At 39.7% G+C, this 20027-nt stretch overlaps 1 pseudogene; it reads right to left on the bottom strand.

Moving 5' to 3' along the window:
* Positions 1-2822: 2822 nt before the first annotated feature.
* LOC132124798 (olfactomedin-4-like) lies at positions 2823-19516 on the bottom strand (annotated as a pseudogene).
* Positions 19517-20027: the final 511 nt, after the last annotated feature.

Raw genomic sequence — 20027 nt, 5'->3', positions numbered from 1 at the left:
ATACCAAACATTTACTTTTGACCTTCTCACTTTCTGACCTTATACCTCACCTACAGTATATTTAACCTACAAGTTTAATGTGAAAAAATGACAAATGAAGAAATGAGAGAGGATTTTGTCTTATCTCTGTGGACACATTTGGCAGGTCTATGAGTAAAGTAAAACAAATGTCTTGCCTCACAATCTCACCTCAGAGTTGCTTTATATAACTTTGTGTTTGCGTGCAGTATTAAAGTCACATGACGTTGCTAAAAAGAACATTGTGTATTTGGTGTAATGCAATATCGTCCCCTTGCAATTATAAGGTTCTATCTGACATTTTTGTCAAAATCGAGTTATTCACATATTCTTAATCAGTGACAACTTATGTGATAGATTTTTTTACTTTTTTTTTTTAAATAGACAACAAAGTTGTATCTATTCAGTCGAATGGAATACAAAAACTTTGAAGCTCAAAATTTCAAAACTACTGGGAATGCAGATAGAACCTTATAATTCCAAGGGGACTTTTTAAAGGTAAAATAAAAAACACATTATTTTCCACATACTGTACATTATTGTTTCTCCTCTTTGCCCCACCTCTCTGAAATGCCTCGATTTTTACAAAGCTCATCGGTCTGAAAAGCGAGGTGTGCTCTGATTGGCCAGCTATCCAGTGCTTTGTGATTGGCTGAAAACCTCAAGCATGTGACGGAAATGTTACGCCCCTCACCATACTGTGATGAAGTGTGTCCCGGCACGACGAGACAAAACCAATAAAACCCATTACAAACTAGGCATTTGTTGCATCCAGTGGAGACATAATTACTTATTATAATGACTTATACTGTCTTTTTACATGTTGCGTATCGCGCCTCGTATCTCACTGCATAAACATAAAACAATGTCTGCATTTCTGCATATTTTAGGTTAGTTGGATTATTAACTTGATGAATATATTTGACTTTTTGTGTTTGAACAAACTCATATTCAAGGGTTTAGGAAATAACCTGGTAGAAAAATGTCAATCGTTTTGAATGTCATGATGTAAGCTTAAACGAATTTTAAGCATTGTGGTTTAAAGACAAATAGTTTTAAACTATTAATGGACATTAAGCGCGGGGCATAATTCTTGTTGGCAAATGCCCGCACTAAGATGGTTTCAGCACGATACACTCGACCCTCTGTTGTCACATGGACTACTTCGATGATGTTTTTCTTACCTTTCTGGACATGGACAGTAGACCGTTCACACAGTTTCAATGGAGGGACTGAGAGCTCTCAGACTAAATCTAAAATATCTTAAACTGTGTTCCGAAGATGAACTGAGGTCTCACTGGTTTGGAATGTCATGAGGGTGAGTTATTAATGACACAATTTAGATTTTTCTTTGAACTAACCCTTTAAAGATAAAGCATGTGTAATAGTGGGTTATATGAGATCCTGGCATTATATGATCTTCACCCAAAAATAAAAATTCTTTTATCGTTAACTCACCCTTAAGTTGTTCTAAACCTGTATGAATTTCTTTGTTCTCCTCAACAAAACAGAACATATTTTGAAAAATGTTCATAACCAGAAAAGTTTCTGGTCCCCGTTGACGCCAATAGTTTTTTTTTTTTAACCAGTAGGCTATTGTTCCAAATATATTATTTTGCATCTAACAGCAGAGGGAAACTCATACAGGTTTAGAACAACAACAAAATGTTCATTTTTGGGTGAACTATTCCTCTAAAGCAGCCTAATATACAGTTGCCGCTGTTGTCATTTGTGTCAATAATGTAAATCAAACTTCAAAAAGAAAATCTCTTACTGTCCTTGACAGAATCACTTTTGTAAAATAAGTAAGAATTAATGTATATTGACTACAGTGAAGACTTTATACAATATAATATTTCTATTTTTTTATTTTTCAAGTTTTTCAAGGATGATTTCATATGTATCTTTGTGATTTTGTAATCTGTGACTGTTCAGTAAGTTGTGTTTTACTTGGGCTAGTATTTATTTTTGTGTACATAGCTTAGATCTTTGAGTTCAGCTCATGAAAAATGGGGGCAAAAACAAAAGTGTTGCGCTTATAATTTTGTTCAGTGTATTTATTTATTTATTTTTGTGATATTGAAATTGGTTACATGCATTATGAATTTTCAGTGCATCAAAAAAATTTACAATCCTTAAAAGCATTAAAATTCTATTAATATATATATCACTCATACTGTGATGGGGGGCCCTGCAGTAAGTCATAGCCCCAGGTCCCAGTTAAGTCTTAATGTGATCTATTGAGAGCATATGTTGTGAGACATAATTATTATAATATGATATGCAATTTTGTTAATCGTCTTCCCCAAATTAAATGTTTGTACAAAGATGCGTCATCTAACCTGTCACAGACTTTTAATTACAGGTAAGACAACTTTATCTGAAATGACAGCACTGCATACAGTTTAGGCTACTCACCCTCATGTTGTTTCAAATCTTTTGTGGAACATGAAAGAAGATATTTTGATAGTTTTTTCCCGTATTTGCAAACTCAAATAAAATAAGGTTTATATGTGAAAAGTTTTAATATTACATAACCCATGTTTGTGTATATTCCATATTTTAATTTAATTTTAATATTTTTATTTAAATCAGGTGAAAAATAAGCATGTTCTGTATCAGTATTTAATGTTTATGGTTGTAAGCTTTGGTTATCCATCAGTAGCAGATTTGATTTCATTTACCAAAATGTGCAGTACATATAATAAACACATGATTTTCCTCCACAAAACAACCAGTTTTGACTTTCAAAACATGTAAAATCATATTTATTTACAGTAAATTAACATACTTAACTGGTGATGGTAAATATTGTAAATACTGAATTTGAAAATATTTAAAGACAGGAAACTAGTAATTGGTCACAATACAGTATAACTGTTCTGATACCACATATACCTTGTTTGTGTTTGCATGTAACTGTAAGCATGTCTTAAATCATATTGTTCATGTTGTCTTAATTCATCTGGGTTCGTTACCTGGTATATGTTTAAAAACCTTGCACACTTTGAAAATGTACTATCTACTGTATGTGTACCTTTGGGATACCTTTTTCAACATAAAATGCAATGCAGCAATTCTAATATTGCATACTATTGCATACTAGTGCAGAAAGTATGTGTAATACAGCGGATTACGGAATATGGATACAGACAATCGGATGTAGTTCACTGGTGACTTACTGAAAGACAAAGACAATCTCATAAGATACAATGTAGGCATCACTGTAAACATACAGTAAATGATCTCTGGAGTCATAGTTAAGAAACTGAATATTAGTCGGTCTCTTCTTGATATTAAATTCCAAATCATAGCGCTCTATATTTGTTTTCGTGTCATAAGAGTAAAAGATCTGTTCTGTTTCTTTGTCCAGGTAACGAGTAGCATAAAGCACACCGCACACCATGAAGGTGTTTGTCACAGTCTTTTTGTGAAGAGAAGTGGACCATGTTTGGCCCAAAACTGGCGGATTAGTCTCGATTTTAGTGATAACCACGTTTCCAAAGTTGCTTGTGGTTGCATATATAACATAGATGCCTGATTCATCAGTGGTAAAATCCATATCAGTATAGCTGTATGTGTTGTCGAGGTGTCCGAACGGAAACTTGTTATCGTAACCTGTATCACTAGGTAAAGCCACAGTACTGACAGATTGAGTTGTCAAGTTGAACTGACAAACAGAGTATGTATAGTAACAGTTATAGTAGAGAGCATTGGCATACATGACCATGTTTGACCCCTGAATTGTATTTGTTGTGGGATTGGAGCTTGATATGTATGTATCTGTTGATTCTATACCTAATATAATAATACTTAAACTATTGTACTGGCGGATAAAGTTGCCGTATACATTACTACTTGTCAGCACCACCAGCCAGTACTTGTTATCATTTCTTGAAGCAGGATTTGCATCGCGACCCCAAGCACCATAAGGGTAGGACGTTCCGAACTCTGTAAGGGAGTACGTTTTAGGCCCCGATACATTGACCATGCGGCCCAAGCCACAGTGACCTGAGAAGAAAGAAGCAAAAATATAAGTATAAAACTTTAATGCTTTAGCTGTGGCTATGTAATAATAATAGTCTATTTTATGCATACCTTGGGAAAGTGTAGGGGGTTGTGATGTACCATTGAGCTCTTCATTGCACCGTTCCAAATCCCCCTTAATGATCTCGTTCTCACTCTCTTTCGCAATTATCTGCAAGTTCTCAAACTTCTCCAGCTCCGCCATTGTTTCTGTCATGTTGTGAAACTGTAAAAATTAGGGATTAAATAGGAACTAGAATTAAAAGTTAGTGAACTAACTTTGATGTTGGCTTGGCCATCTTGGCCATGGGGCAAAAGAGCCACGTGTGCCCAACGTTCTTGAGTTGTCCCGCTAAAAAAATAAATAATAATAATACCATAAAAAAATACACCTGCAACAGTCTTTTTCCATGGTCCCTTGCTGTTTTTTAATAAAAAGCCTAGGCTATGATAACAGCTACGACAGGATTGTCTAGCTGGATGCGAAATAAGTCATGCCTATTTTTCTCGTGTATGTATTTCACAGTCCTGTCACCATCGCTTTGTGGGCAACGACATACAAGATACCCGAAACAATGTGGTTTAAATCAATGTGATCATAAGGGGTCCAAGCACAATGATTTGTATAGATGATGCAGTTACACAATTATCTTTTCAAGTAAATTATGTCCTTTTGTGAGTACTATTATATGCACAACATGAAAATAGATAACTATCATAGTCCCTTCTTCACTTTTTCAGTAATGTGTGATAACTTGATAAAAATATTGGCAATACTATTAAAATATGTTCAAATTAATGGTATCTAGGAGATGATCGTTTTTGCATAATTACTATATTGGGTTTTATGAAAGTTTACAAAAAATGATGAATATTTATTCTTTTTTTATTTATGCACATAAATGAAGCATTTTCAAGTCTTTGAACAGATGAGGTGTGCTATATCTTTTCTAACTGATTGGACTTACGGTTTTCATAAAAATAAATATTAAAAATCATAAAAATCCCATAGACTTTAATTGACAGGATGTTCAGATGAGCCAAGCTCCAAATCCCATTAGACTCAATCAAACTTTGCTTCTTTGAACTATTTCTAATCAATTTAAACTCATTCAAAGTCATGTAATATTTCAAATTTATTTATGTGCATAAATAAAACATTTATAAATATTCATTATTTTTTTAATAAACTTCAATAAGGCCCAATATAGTAATGCAAAAACTATAATCTCCAAAATACCATTCAATTTGATCTTATTTTAATAGTACTGACAACATATTTCTCAAGTTATCACACATTACTGAAAAATTAAATAAGGGACACTATATAAGTTATCTATTTTCATGTTGTGCATATAATAGTACTCACAGAAGGACTCATAATTTACTTGAAAATAGTCAATTAATGTATTCACTTGTATGAACTGCTTTGTCTCTGAAGATATCTTGAAGTATTTAGTATTTATCCTGTGGCGCCATCGTGTGGACAACATACTGAAAGCAGCTGGTAAATGCTGCCTCTTTTAATATTCAATCCATCATATTCAATAATCGATTTATTTCTCAACAGTTTATGTTGGCCAAGCTATTATGAATTTTGAAATAATCGTGTACTTGATTTGTCCGATCTACCGACGAAAAGCCAGAATCATTGTCCTCTGAAGCTGGAGAGATGGATGTTATTTTCACCTAAGACAAAAAGACCACACAAGCACTCATTTTGATCTCTATAATATTTTCTTCTAATTGTTTTGTGTTGATTCGCTGCACTGTTTTAATTTAAAAGGCTGTCATGACTTTTTTTCCTTCCAGTAATCATAAGTTGTATCGAGCTGATATTTCATTTTGCACACATACACAGTTAAAAACACCTGAATTCTGCTCTTGTTGTGTTCTAATGGGTGGATTGTGTGCACTCGCTGTGATATATCTTATTTTTGAAAGCTCTTAAAAAATATAAAAAGGATTTTATTCTGAGCTCGTAGTGATAACTGGGCTGGCTGATATGCAGTGCTCATTTCTCTCTCGTCTTTCTGTCGGTTCTTTGGCCAGAGACATAATTTATTAATGAGATCTGACCCGATAATAATAACATATGTTGGTTTAGCTTGTCAGTGTGAATGAAATGTGTATTTATTTGTCCGATCTCGCCCCAAAACGCAGCTGTCATGTGACTTTTTCTCCCTTCGCAATGTCAAATATTGCATTTTGCACACATACACGGCTCAAAAACCCTTGGATTTTGCTCTTGTTGTGTTCTAAAGGGTGGATTGTGTGCAATTCGGAGTAATATTTTATTTTAAGAAGCTCTTAAAAAAATATATAAATGACTTTACCACAGGGAACTACACTAACTTTTTCCACTGGTGGCTCTTGTGCTAATAACTTTTTCAGTTACTGGCGCATAACATGATTTGGTCACACAAATTATTTATAGTAATTACTGGATAATAATGAACAATAATGAAACTGTATTGCATACAGATGTGCTTTTTGTTTTACTTGTTTTTCCGTCTTGTAGCTGGGGTTAGAGGGGCCCTGGTGCAGGTTGTACAGTGGGCCCTGTTTAAAATTGTTTAATCTGTACTGTATGATCATTCTATTTATTTATTTGTGCTATTTACATAATGTTTACATTTTTTAAGTTTGTTTTTGTTAATTTAAAATAGCACTGCATAGTCTTCACTGTAAAATAAAATACACAATCAAACCAAAATGTATTCAACACCTTCAACAATTCTCACATTATCACAGTTTATTTGCTGTAGTTTAGAAATTGGTAATAAAATATGACAATAACTCAGAACAAATTCATCTTGATAATTTCGGATAACTTTGATAAAAAGATATGTAATGGAATCAACCAAAACTTCAGACAACTGTCAGTATGACAATATTTACACAACTATCAATACTTTGTTGAACCGTTACCAAGCAAGCAATGCTTAATTTGGTTCAGTCTGTGGTGTGAAAAGGTTGCATTAGCAATTAAAGAAAGAAACACTTAAGCAAAACATGGTCAGGTCCCTAATTATTTATTTATTTTTAATCAATTTCACTGGTAGCCTACAGTATGAAGAATTTTTGGGTATAATATTTCACAGATCACTATTTTGCCATACTCACTTACAACCCAAATTCCGGAAAAGTTGGGACGTTTTTTAAATTTTAATAAAATGAAAACTAAAGGAATTTCAAATCAAGTGAGCCAATATTTTATTCACAATAGAACATAGATAACGTAGTAAATGTTTAAACTGAGAAATTTTACACTTTTATCCACTTAATTAGCTCATTTAAAATTTTATGCCTGCTACAGGTCTCAAAAAAGTTGGCACGGGGGCAACAAATGTCTAAAAAAGCAACAGTTTTGAAAAGATTCAGCTGGGAGAACATTTAGTGATTAATTAAGTTAATTGAAATCAGGTCTGTAACATGATTGGCTATAAAAGCTTTGTCTTAGAGAAGCAGAGTCTCTCAGAAGTAAAGATGGGCAGAGGCTCTCCAATCTGTGAAAGACTGCGTAAAAAAATTGTGGAAAACTTTAAAAACAATGTTCCTCAACGTCAAATTGCAGAGGCTTTGCAAATCTCATCATCTACAGTGCATAACATCATCAAAAGATTCAGAGAAACTGGAGAAATCTCTGTGCGTAAGGGACAAGGCCGGAGACCTTTATTTGATGCCCGTGGTCTTCGGGCTCTCAGACGACACTGCATCACTCTTCGGCATGATTGTGTCTATGACATTACTAAATGGGCCCAGGAATACTTTCAGAAACCACTGTCGGTAAACACAATCCGCCGTGCCATCAGCAGATGCCAACTAAAGCTCTATCATGCAAAAAGGAAGCCATATGTGAACATGGTCCAGAAGCGCCGTCGTGTCCTGTGGGCCAAGGCTCATTTAAAATGGACTATTTCAAAGTGGAATAGTGTTTTATGGTCAGACGAGTCCAAATTTGACATTCTTGTTGGAAATCACGGACGCCGTGTCCTCCGGGCTAAAGAGGAGGGAGACCTTCCAGCATGTTATCAGCGTTCAGTTCAAAAGCCAGCATCTCTGATGGTATGGGGGTGCATAAGTGCATACGGTATGGGCAGCTTGCATGTTTTGGAAGGCTCTGTGAATGCTGAAAGGTATATAAAGGTTTTAGAGCAACATATGCTTCCCTCCAAACAACGTCTATTTCAGGGAAGGCCTTGTTTATTTCAGCAGGACAATGCAAAACCACATACTGCAGCTATAACAACTAGAGCTCGACCGATATATCGGCCGGCTGATATTATCGGCCGATATAAGCTAATTGCATTTAAATCGGCATTTATAACGGCCGATGAAACATGAGAAACAGAGTCTCATGCTTCACTCATGTTATGAGTGTTGCATAGTGTGCCCACCAGAGGGAGCTCTGCAGCTCCAGAGTTGTTGTCTGCAGCTCCAGACAACAGCGCCAGACGTCCACTACAGAAGAAAGCGATCAACTGTTTTGACGGTGAGTCTGTCGTTCGTCATGTGAAATGATTGTAGATTTGTAGATTTAGTTCATACCCTGTATATAAAAACTGTGTGGTAGTTCTAGCTAACGGTCCTATCATTATTACTTCTAAATATTCTGTAACATCACTTACAAGAAGCGAGCGATAGCGCTAGTCCTGCTGATGAGAATTAAGAGAGAAGCAAGGAAGAAGAGGCTACCCTCAGGTCCAGAGAACAATTTGGTGAATTCAGGCTGGTTACGTTACTCTAACGCTAACAGCTTCCTTTTTAGCAGGCCTCTTAAATGCTTGCTATTAACTTGTTTGAAGGTGGTTCTTCTCAAAATTGACAGCGGTGTGTTCATGACACTAACGTTAACCATTCAACTTCGAATTGATTCCGTAATCTTCCGGTAATAGTAGGCAAGACGATGTTTTGATTCAGACTGCACAAAGAGAAGAGGAGAAGATATACGGGTCTGTTGTGAATGTGTCTGTGAGAGCAAATATAGTGTAGTTACAGTAACTACAGTAGGTGCGTCAGAAATGATTAAACCAGAGGGGACATGTAAATAAATGTGAGCTGAACAAGTGCTTTTTTTTTTTTTTTTACATATTGTTTCAAAGCAGCTTTACAGACATAACAGGAAAATGTTGAAATAATATTGTTAAATATAAGTAGGTAATACCTATTGCTTGATAAATAAAAAAATATATATATATTTCTCATTTTTGCCTATGTAGGAGATCCCAGTTTATTATTATTATAATTCTAATGATGACATGAGTAATGATACATGGTGATATTATTAATACACATGCTTATTCTTTCTCTGTCTCTCTTTCTGCCTACAGATGGCTGAAAAAGGTGAATGCTGTAGCAGCAAAGTGTGGGACTACTTCTGCAAATACTTTAACTTTAGTATTATAATTTATTTACAGTAAACACACAGACTGTTAAAACCAGATTCAACTGGAAGAAAGTAAAAGTGTTAAATGTTTAAAACCAGACTGTTTTTTGATCATTAAAAAATATATACTTTTGATGTGCAATTGTTTAGTCATTGAGACTGTAATCTAAGGCTTTTTTTTAACATAGTCCATTCTGGAAAATGGTTTATACAGCCCACATACATAGAACAGGCAGATATTGTGCTATTGAATGTTGTGTAAGTGCAGTTTATAGGAAATGGGTCTAATATCTAAATTATTTTTTAAAATCAAAATATCGGCTTATAAATCGGCTCTTTTCGAGTTAATATCGGCATCAGCCCCCAAAAATCCATATCGGTCGGGCTCTAATAACAACAGCATGGCTTCGTCGTAGAAGAGTCCGGGTGCTAACCTGGCCTGCCTGCAGTCCAGATCTTTCACTTATAGGGAACATTTGGCGCATCATTAAACGAAAAATATGTCAAAGACGACCACGAACTCTTCAGCAGCTGGAAATCTATATAAGGCAAGAATGGGACCAATTTCCAACAGCAAAACTCCAGCAACTCATAGCCTCAATGCCCAGACGTCTTCAAACTGTTTTGAAAAGAAAAGGAGATGCTACACCATGGTAAACATGCCCCGTCCCAACTATTTTGAGACCTGTAGCAGAAATCAAAATTGAAATGAGCTCATTTTGTGCATAAAATTGTAAACTTTCTCAGTTAAAACATTTGCTATGTTATCTCTGTTCTATTGTGAATAAAATATTGGCTCATGTGATTTGAAAGTCTTTTAGTTTTCATTTTATTAAAATTTAAAAAACGTCCCAACTTTTCCGGAATTCGGGTTGTAGCCTACATAAATGAACTAGTGGCCTGCACCCACTAGTAAAACAATTCTATCTGATTTTTGGATTGACTTTGGATAAATTCTTGTTAAAACTACAAACAATTCAATCAAGAGCAGTGAGTGTTTTACTTTCATTTTCATACATTAAAGACACTGACAGCAGAGCTAGTAAATTAGGCGCGGTCACCTTAAGAGACAAACGTATCCATTATAGGCTAATGATACACATCCGATTTTTTTTGCAACTCTTTACATTCACTTGAGACATAACCACATACTTTTTCGAACACACTTTCCAAGACGGGTATTTCGACATATTTTGTTTGTATTTGTTGTCGGTACAAAAGCAAGAAGACTTTGAGACGCGTCTCTGCTTGCTCCCTGAACGACAGAACACTGCGGTGCTGAATTAATCTCTTTCACATCCTTTTCTGCATGTTTAAACTGCGATTTGTATTTGTTCGTTCAGGTGCAGGAGGACGTGAACGTCCTGAAGGAGAGCTCGGTTCAGTGTTGCTGTTCGTGAGACGCGGCTCTCTCGTGCAGACCGAACACAGCGCGAGTCACCAGCTGCTCAGTTCAGCTTTCCCGCAGCGCGGGGCTGAAACCAACTTGATGTGTTGAATGCTCGGAGCACGTTATAAAACGTATTCTTAAAATACAAATTTGTTTTAATAAATGCTCATAATAAATCACAGCATAACACATAAGTAGGTACAAAAATAATCAGTGATGCATATGTGACCATTTTCCCTGCTTTACAATGGTTTGCAACGCTGATCAATCGCTGTGACGTTCAGTCTGACAGAGAAAATCTCACAAGCACATATAAACACTAATTTTCATGTGTATAATATATTCTTCTAATTGTTTTGTGCCGTTTCGCTGCAGTGTTTTAATGTGAAAGGCTGTAAATTCTCTATGTGGACTTCAAGTGTTCAGAGAAATACATCGCGAGCTCGCGGGCAGTTGGCTGCCGCGAATATATCATGTTATTACTTTAAACAGTTCAGAAACATCTGAATTTAGCTCTTGGTTTGTTCTAACGTGTGGATTGCGTGCGATCGCCGTTTTATAAGGTCTTAAATAAGAATAAATTTGCTCGTTGTGAGCTCCGTGGAGACATTACCTGAGCTGAGCAGCAGCGATTCTTCTCTCATCTTTCTGACTGCTCTCTGCCCAGAAATCAATTATTAATGAGCCCTGACCCCTGTAATAATCAGATATGTTGGTTTAGCTTGTCAGTTTGAGTGAAATTGTACTATTTACTTCTAAGGGGACTCCTCCCCTTAATCTCTCCCGGGTATTGCAACTAGGGGCGCAATTTTTCTAAGACAATGTAAGTCTATGGGTAATGTAATTTTACATAAAAAATTAATTAAAAAAAAACTAAGTCTGATCAGTCTGAAAAGATATAGCACACACCACCGCTCTATCCCGCAGGTGTCTGCCAAGTTTGGGGCTTGTGGCTTTAAAGCCCTAGGAGGAGAAGCGTTTAGTCTCAGAAAAATAATAAGAAGGAGAAGTTTAAATAGCATAACAGTATGTTGGCTTGTTGCCAAGCCAACATAATTAGGTAAATGCACATTATTTACAAAATAGTGTAAGTGGGACCTGAACAGTCAAAAATGAATAGAAAAGGTAAATAATAAATAAATAATGTAAAAATCTTTTTTTGTAACCCTGGGTAAACTTGGGTTAATTAAGCCTTTACATTATTTCTAGTGTGACTAATCCCTGTTTATTTCGATTGTAAACATTCACCTATAGTTCGTTACTGTGTTTAATAATATTCAGTAGGAAAAATGGGTAAACAAAATCATTTGTTTTGATTGGTTTGTAAGTGTCATGGTAGCATCCCCTTAAGTAGTTGGTGTATTTTGATTGATGGATTAAGATCCTTTTTAAGGGGAGAAACGTTGAATGGGAGGGGGAGAAGAGAGAGAAGACTTGAGTTTCAGTCTACATTGCCATGGGGAATTACCCTTTTCTCGAAATACTACTGAAGCCTTACTGAATCACGCAAGTAATACTGGCAAATGGCATTCAAGCATGCAAAATATGTATGTCATCCATTCAGAATCTTTTTCTTTATCCAACCTTCTTAAAGAAGCAAGAAGCCTATCAACAAGACTACTCACTGTGATCTGAATGCTGCAGTGGACACGCCTTCTCTTTCCCCTGCTGTGTTCAGGTTAACTTCGGAAACAAGGATTGCCTCTCCTGCACAGAGCCAGTCGAACTCTCTGATAGCCACAAATCATGCATCTTCTGCCTGGATCGCGCCCACGCAGAAGCCATTGTCCAAGGCGATGAACTCACAAAACTAGCCCTACAGGACTCTTCCTCTGCAGCCTCTTTTGAGCCAAGGAGGAAAGTACCACAAGCCTCTAATCCGGAACTGTCAGGGTCAGGTGACGAGCCCACGCCGGCTCAGTGCCCATGTGACATGGGAAAATTTGATATCATTCGACTCGACTCGACCCACTGAATCTAAAGAGACCAGTGGTGTGATTTTTGACTAGTGGCTAAACCATTCAGAATTTATAAGCAAAAATATGCACTTTCAATATCTCCTGACCACTAGGTGGCGCTGCATCGAAACACTGCAGGTAGTCTCAGGTCATGGTTATTGTAACACACACCAAGTTTGGTCTCAATATGCCAAACTGTTGCCGAGATAGAGACATGCATTTTTGCATGTTTTTCGTCAAATTTGTTTTCAAAATTGAATATAGCGAAAAAACTTAACCTTGCAATTTTTTAATTTTGGGGTTCATTCAACTTGGCACGAGCCAAGGATTCAGAAGAAAAAAAATCATCTTTATTTGGAAATTTGGACAAGTGGTGGCGCTAGAGAGTTGGAGTTAGAGACTTCAAATGAAGAGGAAGAAGAAAAAATGGAAGATGAAGAATAATAACGCCAGCGGATACAATAGGTGCCTACGCACCTTCGGTGCTTGGCCCCTAAATATATGCGGTTAATTCTTATTTGATATTTAAATGCCAGTTATGGTTATTGTCCCAGTTGCTCTTAAAACAAGCTGTATACAGTCAGAGGGACTAATTTCAGTAGTCATCTGCAGATGCTGAGATATATTGGAAAACATTCACTCAGAGTAAATTTTGAGTTTGCAGTTTCCTTGTTTGAGGTGTTCTCATTGATAAATTTGATACCGATATTGTATATAGTCTATTTTGTTATGCCCCTGTGTCCCAGACCAGCCTCTTCGGCGAAGCAGTCGAGAACTTGGCCCAGCAAGTCTCGGCTGCCCAGAAACAGACTGAAGGCGATCCGACACATCCTGCCCCGGTGGGCAGCTGCTGCCTGCACCCGCCCGCAGTGCCCCAGCCTGCTCGTCGCCAAGGGCAGCCCCCTGCATCCGCCCCCGCTCACGCGCCGCATCTGCAGCAGCCTCCAAGTGGTGCCATGGAGCTGGGCGCAGGCAGACTGCCCCTCTGTCCCGGCCTTTGTCAAACTTGGCGGTGAGCAGAAGAGCAAGAGGCCCCGGGACGGGTGACCCAGAGGGAGGTAGCTGCTTTCTGGGGAATGGTGAAGGCACCTCTCCCTCCCCTGGAGGAGGGCCAGGCGGAGAATCTGGAAATCTCGACAGGAGAGCAGTTTTCTCCCTCTCTGGGTCCCAGGAGGGCACGGAGAGTTGCGGACGGCCAAGCTCCGGACCTCACTCATCCTCCTCCTTCACCAGATGGCAGCAGCGGGCGGTTCGAGAGCGTCAACAAAGGCCCTACTCACGCACCCTCTGCCAACCCGTGGAACCAGGTGAGCCCTGCACCCCACACTCGCACCACACTCCGGCCTGCTCACAAGCCGCCCGAGTTGGGTCCCTGTGTTCCACCTCGCTGCCCCACTGCGGGTACGCCTGTGGTTCCGCTGGTCCCACTTGTACAGTTTTTAAGCGCCTGATCAGTGCTACCCAGCCCGTCTCGCTGGCTTCTGCGAACCATCAGCCCCGGCTATGCGATTCAGATCGCCCCGGCATCCCCCCCAAGCTCTACGGTGTCCGCTTCACTACAGTGAAAGCGTCTGATGCCCCTGTCCTGCGGGAAGAGATCGCAGTCCTACTGGGGAAGGACGCGAAAGGCCCGGTCCCTCTAGCCGATATGAGGACAGGGTTTTACAGCCCGTACTTCATTGTACCCAAGAAAGGCGGTGGGTTACGACCAATCTTGGATCTGCGAGTTTTGAATCGGGCCCTCCATCATCTACCGTTCAAAATGTTGACACAGAAACGCATTTTCGGGTGCATCCGTCCCCAAGATTTGTTTGCGATGATCGACCTGAAGGACATGTACTTTCATGTGTCCATCCTTCCGTGCCACAGACCTTTTCTGCGATTTGCGTTCGAAGGACTGGCATATCAGTACAAGGTCCTGCCCTGTGGGCTGTCCCGGTCTCCCCGTGTCTTCAAGAAAGTCACGGAGGCAGCTCTCGTTCCTCTCAGAGAGCAGGGTGTTCGCATTCTCGACTACTTAGACGATTGGCTGATACTAGCACAGTCTCGAGATCAGTTGTGCGAGCACAGGGATGTAGTGCTCCGGCACCTGAGCCTGTTGGGCCTTCAGGTCAGCTCGGAAAAGAGCAAACTCCCGTGGCAGAGAATCTCTTTTCTCGATGTGGAGTTGGATTCGGTCGAACAGACGTGCTGCGCCTCACAGAGGAACGTGCGCGGTCGGTGCTAGCCTGCTTGAATACGTTCAAGAGCAGGACAGCGGTCCCACTGAAACTCTTTCAGAGGCTCCTGGGGCATATGGCGGCCGCGGCGCATGTCGCAACTCGCTCGCCAGCTCCTCCTTTGGCACTTCGTGCCGTTCACATTCCAGGCCTGCTCAATCGTACAGCCGACGAGCTGTCTCGAGCAATGCTCCCGGGAGAATGGCGACTCCATCCCCTGACGTTCCAGCTGATTTGGAGACGGTTCGGAGCCGCTCAGGTAGACCTGTTTGCTTCTCCAGAGACCTCTCACTGCCAGTTGTTCTACTCCCTGACTGAGGGAACTCTCGGCACGGACGCACTGGCACACAGCTGGCCGCGGGACCTACGCAAGTATGTGTTTCCCCCAGTGAGCCTTCTCGCACAGACATTGTGCAAAGTCCGGGAGGACGAGAAGCAAGTCTTGCTAGTAGCGCCATATTGGCCTACTCGGACCTGGTTCCCCGAACTAGTGCTCCTCTCGACAGTCCCTCCTTGGCCGGTTCCTCTGAGGAGGGATTTACTGACTCAGAGACCGGGCACCATTTGGCACCCGCGTCCAGACCTGTGGAAACTCCATGTCTGGTCCCTGGACGGGATGCGGAGGTTCTAGGTGACCTACCCCAAGAGGTAGTGAACACCATCACTTCGGCGAGAGCACCGTCTACGAGACACGCTTATGCCTTGAAGTGGAACCTGTTCATTGAGTGGTGTTCTTCTCGCCGAGAAGACCTCCGAAGATGCCCGATTGCGGTCGTGCTATCCTTTCTGCAGCAAGGGTTGGAGCGAAGGCTGTCTCCCTCCACCCGCAAAGTCCAGGTTGCCGCTATTGCTGCGTACCATGACCCCGTGAATGGGAAGTCTCTGGGTAAGCATGACCTCATTGTCAGGTTCCTTAGAGGGGCCAGGAGGTTAAATCCTTCCCGGCCCCCCTGTATACCCTCTTGGGACCTGTCTCTAGTGCTTAAATCACTACAGCAGGGCCCATTCGAGCCTTTGCATTCAGTTGAGCTAAAGTTTCTTTCATTGAAAACTCCACTGGCCTCAATCAAGAGGGTAGGGGACCTGCATGCATTTTCGGTAGACGATTCATGCCTAGAGTTCGGGCCGGCTGACTCCCAGGTAATCCTGAGGCCCCGGCCTGGCTACGTGCCCAAGGTTCCCACTACACCCTTCAAAGACCAAGTGGTGAACCTGCAAGCGCTGCCCCTGGAGGAGGCAGACCCAGCCCTGGCTTTGCTTTGTCCCGTCCGAGCATTAAGGTGCTACGTAGACCGGACACAAAGCTTCAGGACCTCAGACCAGCTCTTTGTCTCTTACAGAGGCCGGCAGAAGGGGAGTGCCGTCTCTAAGCAGAGGATGGCCCACTGGATTGTGGATGCCATAACCCTGGCTTATCAGGCTCAGGATGTGCCCTGCCTATTCAGGTTGCGAGCTCACTCAACTAGAAGTGTTGCATCCTCCTGGGCGCTGGCTCGTGGCGCCTCGCTGACAGATATTTGTAGAGCTGCGGGCTGGGCGACCCCTAACACGTTCGCTAGGTTCTATAGCCTTCGTGTAGAGCCGGTATCCTCCTGTGTTCTCACCTCAAACGGGTAGTGGCACTGAGAGGCCCCGGTTAGTGTCGGCTTGCTTAAACCGCTCCAGAGTGTTCGTACTGTAGACCCTGTTGAGATCCTCCATATATACGGTATAGCCTTAGAGCCCGTGTTTCCCCGGCAGACTTCTGCCTTCCCAAGAGGGTTTTAATCACCTCAAATTTCTCTGTATACTCCTAAACGGATGCTATATGTGTATTTGCCTCCGAGACCTCCTTCGGGAAGGATGGGGCTTCCGCAGCGTCCCGGCTCCAAGCGGACCGGGTATGTTTTCCCAGTGTTATCCAATCTCACCCAGTGAGGTAGTGCTTTGACAACGGTGAGTGGAGCTACTTGTTCTGAGCCCCGGCCTACACCTAATAGGGGCGCAGGCGGCTCGCACAGGGCACTGGAAGGGGCAGCACCCTTGGCACTTTGATAGGGATCCCATATTCGTCGGTCACCGACGTGGCCGACTGAAAGGGAACGTCTCGGTTACGTATGGTAACCCCCGTTCCTGTCGGGTCCCCGGCTCGGCTCCCCGGCTCGGCTCCTCAGCGAAAAACTGGAATGCATTGCACCTGCTGCCTTCTTATACTCATGCATTGATCAGCGGCAGCTGGATGCAATAATTGCATGCCAATGTGCATTGGCTCGTTTAGTTTACACTCGAAGTAGATTGGTCTATCGAAGCGATATCCCATATTCGTCGGTCACCGACAGGGAACGAGGGTTACCATACGTAACCGAGACGTTTTTTTAATTACCCATACTTACTTAGCTTGTAAATATTAGTAATACCAGAGGTGTGTAATAGGTTATAATATTAATTGAGAGACATATCACCAGAACCCAGTGCTCCATCCTAATAGAACTTGAGAGCCTTAAAGGGTTAGTTCACCCAAAAATGAAAATTAGCCTGTGTTTTACTCACCCTCAAAGTATCCTAGGTGTATGTGACATTCTTCTTCCAGATGAATCCAATCAGAGTTATATTAAAAATTGTCCTGGCTCCTCCAAGCCTTTCAATGGGGCTTAGCAGGTGTCAGTTTTCAACAGTTCAGAAGACGTGAAATAAAGTGTGCGCATCCGCAATAAAACGTACCCTCACACGGCTCCAGGGGGTGAATAAAGGCCTAGTGTAGCGAATACATGCATTTTTGTAAGCTAACTATCCATATTTCCAACGTAATAAACATTTTTCTATTACTTCCACCATCTGTCATACGTGGAAGGCTTTCCAGCAGATGACAGAGCGTGGAGACGAAACAAACGAGCGTGGAGACGAAACAAAACATCGGTCACAAATTAGAAAAAAAATGTCGGAGGATTTCGATATAAGCCAAGAAGTGACTTTGTTTCATCTGCATGAACATCTTCCGCTTACCACAGTCAGCAGAAGTGAGAAAAGTGTTTATTACGTTTGAAATCTGGATATTTATCTTACAAAAATGCATGGATTCTCAACATGAGGACTTTATTCACCCCCAGGAGCCATGTGATGGACACTTTTTTTTTACAAATGCACACACTTTATTTCACGTCTTCTGAACTGTTGACAACTGACACCTGCTTACCCCCATTGGAAGGCTTGGAGGCGCCAGGACAATTTTTAATATAACTCTGATGGATTTGTTTCAAAGAAGAAAGTCACATACACCTAGGATGCTTTGAGGGTGAGTAAAACACAGGCTAATTTTCATTTTTGGGTGTACTAATCCTTTATCTCTCGATAGGGCAGGGGGTGCTACAGAAGTATTTAATTAATATTTATTGCTCTTTCTTGACATTACACAAAATAAAGAAATTACAATAAATATTTCAATGTTACTTAAATTTAATTATCTAAAATAAATATGAATATTCAATTAAATGTAGTTACATTTAAATACATTAAATAAACATTTCCTATAATGTAATACATTTTGAACATCATCGTATCACCATTATCATATCATTATCTTATCAAAACAAAATAAATTAAATATTTATTTACCTTTAATTAAATATTAGTATTTAATTTATATAAAAAATGTAATATAAATTTTATAAAATATGTACTGTATTAATGTACTGTAATACATGTTGAGCATTATCATTTTCTGCAAAACCTAACACCTAACACAGTGAAACAACATTTTTATATTTTGATATTCTTTTATAAATGACTGAATTAATTTTAGTTTTAGCAATATGTCACAACAAACACATTACATATAACTATACAAAGGTGTGCATAAAAAACATGTGCATGTAGTGTACATACTGTAAATTTACCTTTGCAGCAGTCTGTAAACCTTGCTGCTGGTAATCGTTAGTGGTTCTGTTGGGTTTGTCCATAAGGTCTTGAATCTCGGCTAACTCTAATTCAATAATGCGTAGAGACACGGCTGCATACAGATTTCCATTGTCTTCTTTTTCCAGCATGGACACATTGTCCAGAAGCTGCCGGATCCGATGTTGTAGACCCAACACCAGCCTGTCAATCTCTGTTATCTGATTACAAGGGAAACAATTTTTGAGAATTTTTGCTTTAGTAACAGATTTGTACAGAATTATACATGCCTAATTTCCAACCCTAAACATTACATCAGTATGTTTACCTTTTCTGAAGTGATGTTTCTAGAGCACTGAATAGCACTGAACTCAACGCTATTTAGTTTATTCTCAGGGAAAGCAGGATCAGAATTTTGTAGCTCAAACACAGTCCTTCCCTCTCATTGACTGTGGAGACAAAATAACAGGGCATAAATAAATCCAACATGAAAGCAAAATTACACCATAAAAATTTCAATAGATATAAATGTATTTAATAAACACTGACATTAAACATGATGTTAGAAATAATGTCAAATAAAAATAATAAAATGATACAGAAAACTTACATTTTCCTGTGAGAAAATCGGAGGAATGACGACCATCAAAAGGAAAATGTGTGATTGTCTCATGTTGGAGATAGGACCGGTTATTGTCCTGTAGCCTTATATATAAAGATCGGTTTTGCATCACAAACTGTTTCTGCTGAGACAAAAAAAATTACAAATTGAGGAAGTATATATTTGGTGGGTGTGTGTAATATATTTATATATATATACATATACATACATACATATACATATATATATATATATACATATACATATACATATATATATATATATATATATATATATATATAAACAGACACCGTGCTCAGCATCAATGAGTATACCCCTCTCTTACAAAAAAAAAAGATTTTAATTTTTATTGATCAATAATACTATTCATGAAAAGATGGCAAAATGTAAACAAACTTATTAAAAAACAGACAAATACATGTCATTAATAATATATGTCATTACAACAATTTATTTTAAATGAAGAGTATCTACTCTATAAATCTAAGTATACTATGCTCACCCTCTTGGCATTGAGTGTACAAGTTCATGATAA

The sequence above is a fragment of the Carassius carassius genome, chromosome 43 (genome assembly GCF_963082965.1).
Source record: "Carassius carassius chromosome 43, fCarCar2.1, whole genome shotgun sequence".
NCBI classification, from domain to species: Eukaryota; Metazoa; Chordata; class Actinopteri; order Cypriniformes; family Cyprinidae; genus Carassius; species Carassius carassius.
Note: the sequence above shows the minus strand (reverse complement) of the source record. Positions and strands in the feature narration are given on the sequence as shown.